General features: G+C 45.8%; 1 pseudogene; it reads left to right on the top strand.

Annotated features, from left to right (window-relative positions):
• Positions 1-736: 736 nt before the first annotated feature.
• On the top strand, positions 737-2,066 carry LOC148118720 (low molecular weight phosphotyrosine protein phosphatase pseudogene; annotated as a pseudogene).
• The last annotated feature ends 1,266 nt before the right edge of the window (positions 2,067-3,332 follow it).

Raw genomic sequence — 3,332 nt, 5'->3', positions numbered from 1 at the left:
GAGAGTCCAATAACACAGCAGCTGACCCTGAGAGCCCAACTTGTCAAATCAGACTGAAGTTTCTCCAACTCAGCCCTCATATTGATTGTCCTAGCAATGTACTGAGAAATCTCAGTACATCCCAAAGCAAGGCATGGCCAGTCACACTGATCACATACATACCCAAGTACTTCATATAATACCCACATATGACCTGCAGAACCTGAAAAGAGCATTCTCTAGGCTGTGTAGGCCAGGAGTTCTTACTAGTTTGCTAGGGAGGCAAAACTACACAACCCAGAATCCCATGGTTTTCAGATTACTACTGATGTATGTAGTGGTGAGCCATTTGTTTTTATTAATGCAGGCTTTGATAAAACAAAATGAATTCTCCTGTGACTTCCAAAAGGAATGCTACCAATGAACCATGTGATGGTTTGAAAACGGCCCCCATAGGCTCACAGGGAGTGGCCCTGTTGGGAGGTACGGCCTTGTTGGAGCCTGTGTGGCTTTGTTGGAGGGACTGTATCAGTAGAGGGCAAGCTTTGAGGTATCAGAAGCTCATCAGGCTAGTGGCTTGCATGCCTCTTCCTGCGGCCAAGGACCCAGATGTAGAACCGTCAGCTACCTCTCCAGCACCAGGTCTGCCTGTGTGTTACCGTGCTTCCCGCCATGGCAATAATGGACTAAACGTCTGCACTGTAAGCCAGCCTCAGTCAAATGTGTTCCTTTATAGGAGATACAGTGGCCGACGGGAAGATGGCAGAGGTTGGGTCCAAGTCGGTGTTGTTCGTGTGTCTCGGTAACATTTGCCGGTCACCCATTGCAGAAGCAGTTTTCAGGAAATTGGTAACTGATGAGAATGTTTCAGCTAATTGGGCCATTGACAGCAGCGCTGTTTCCGACTGGAACGTGGGCCGGCCCCCAGACCCAAGAGCTGTCAGCTGCCTAAGAAATCATGGCATTAGCACAACCCATAAGGCAAGACAGATTACAAGAGAAGACTTTGCCACATTCGATTATATACTATGTATGGATGAAAGCAATCTGAGAGATTTGAATAGAAAAAGTAATCAAGTTAAAAACTGCAAAGCTAAAATTGAGCTACTTGGGAGCTATTATCCACAGAAACAACTCATTATTGAAGATCCCTATTATGGCAATGACTCTGACTTCGAAGTGGTGTACCAGCAATGCCTCAGGTGCTGCAAGGCTTTCCTGGAGAAGACTCACTAGGTGGTCCTGCCTGCCACCACTGAGCAGCTCACTCACCAGAGCCGTGCCCAAGGGTGGTGCCAGTCCTTAGCCCCATGCCCCACCGGTCTCTTTAGCTGACTTTATTGTTTATCTTTAAAACATTTGTAGGTCGAAATTAGGTGTATGTTCAGAAGCGTAAAAATATTTGAGTAAGACAGTGTGGGGTGTGGCTAAGTATTCTTAGACTAATTGAACCTTTCCTTTCACCTTGTCCTAATTAGAAGGAAATACGGAACAAACTATAACCTAATAAAGTAAGAATGATCTACAAGGTCCGGGTCAGCCTCTGAGCCCAGCCAGCCTGGGTAGTTCTGGTCTTACTAAAGTGTGTGCATGGCCAGCACCCAGGGGTGCCATTTGCTTGCCTTATACCTCTCTATCCTAGACTCTTGTGACAATAACTCCATCCATATCAGCCTTCCACTTAACCCTGGAAGACTTAAACTCAGACACACTGAAGGCGTTTAATATTTGAGAGAGAAGAGAATCTGGATGTGGTGATACAGGCCTGCAGTCCCAGCAGGCCAGCCTGGGCTGTGCAGTGACAGTGGGAGCAACCGATGTAGGAAATTAGCAGCGTTACTCTTACTTGGTTTTTGTCCAGTGTTTTGTGGTTCCTGTTTGAGCCACTTTGCCTCTTAATGCAAAGGGGGTGTGTGCTTCAAGAGTGGCATATGTCTGTAGTGTCCCTTCATCAGCGTTGTAAAGAGTTACCGGCAAGCATAAGTCATTCTGGTGCATTGCAGGACAGTGACCTCAGATTCATGACTGTGTATCAGAAAAGAATGTGAGTTAAACTGGGAAGTTAACAAATACACCTGAAATAGAGATCAGGTGTCTGCCTGCTTTTTTTATTGACAAATGAAGAAAGTATATTTAAAAAAAAAAGAGAGATACAGTGGCCATGGTATCTCTTCACGGCAATAGAAACCCTAACTAAGACAAACCTTTCCTGGTACTACCATGTAGAAATATCTAAATTGGAAGAGTCCTGTCTGACTATTGGAATTATAATATAAATACCCTGTGAGAGTATATTAATTCATGTAATCAATACAAATGATGGAAAGCCTCAGGTTAGCACTGGTTAAGACCATATTAAAATCCATTTCTTCCAAACCTCACAGGTCCATTAAATATACAGATATTTAGCTTGTCATTTTGTTCACTTTGGTATTTGATTTCCAGCTTCAGATTAGCACTCCCACACCAAACATCAGTCATGTCTCTGAACTTCCTTTAAAATAACCAAAGGAGAGGCAAGGGTGTGAGCATCCTTCCCCTTCAGGATTCTCCTTCCACCTGGATCTCCATTTGCCCAGAGCCAAATGAAGGTGAGGATGGAAAATGCAATCTTCCTGAACCATCTAGAACATTTCAGAGGTTCTCTCAAAGCGGACGAAGGGAAAGCTGATTATGCTTATTGTTTTTAGTCACTTGACACACGCACAGACATATCTGGGAAGAAGGACTCCTAACTGAATATATACGTCACATGAGATTGGCCTGTAGCAGGCTGGAGAGATGGCTGGTCTGCCAGAGGTTCCGAGTTCAATCCCCAGCAACCACATGGAGGCTCACAAGCATCTGTAATGAGATCTGGTGCCCTCTTCTGGCCTGCAGGTAGAGCACTGTACACATAATAAATAAATAAATCTTTAAAAAAAATAAAAAAGATTGGCCTGTAGCATGCTGATCTGGTGGCCAGTGCTGCCACCTGGAGCCATGGAGACATTTGGGCGTGGGTGCTGGGTGCTGCTTCCTAGAGTCATGTCTGGGCCCATGACCATGTGGAGGCCAGGGTCTGGGGTGATGTGTTGGGAGCTGTGAGCCCCCAGATCCTGAATTTCTTGTAAACAACTTGTTTTCCCCTGCTCTGAGTGCCTGCAGCTGCTCTGAGCTCGAGACCCTCAGGAGTTCCTGATGGCAGGGGAATGGTTTCTGGTGCGTTTGCCTGGGGCGTGGCTATCCCTATATAAGCTGCCTCTGGACACAATAAAGGGGGCATTCTTGGGGCATTCTGGCATCAAGGATGACCCGTGTCTCTCTCTGTCTGTCTGTGAGTCTTTGTGTGTTTCAATCTCCAGCCCCTTGCC

This window comes from Myodes glareolus, chromosome 21 (genome assembly GCF_982192425.1).
Source record: "Myodes glareolus chromosome 21, mMyoGla1.1, whole genome shotgun sequence".
In the NCBI taxonomy this organism is placed as follows: Eukaryota; Metazoa; Chordata; class Mammalia; order Rodentia; family Cricetidae; genus Myodes; species Myodes glareolus.
This window is presented reverse-complemented; position numbering and strand designations above follow the sequence as displayed.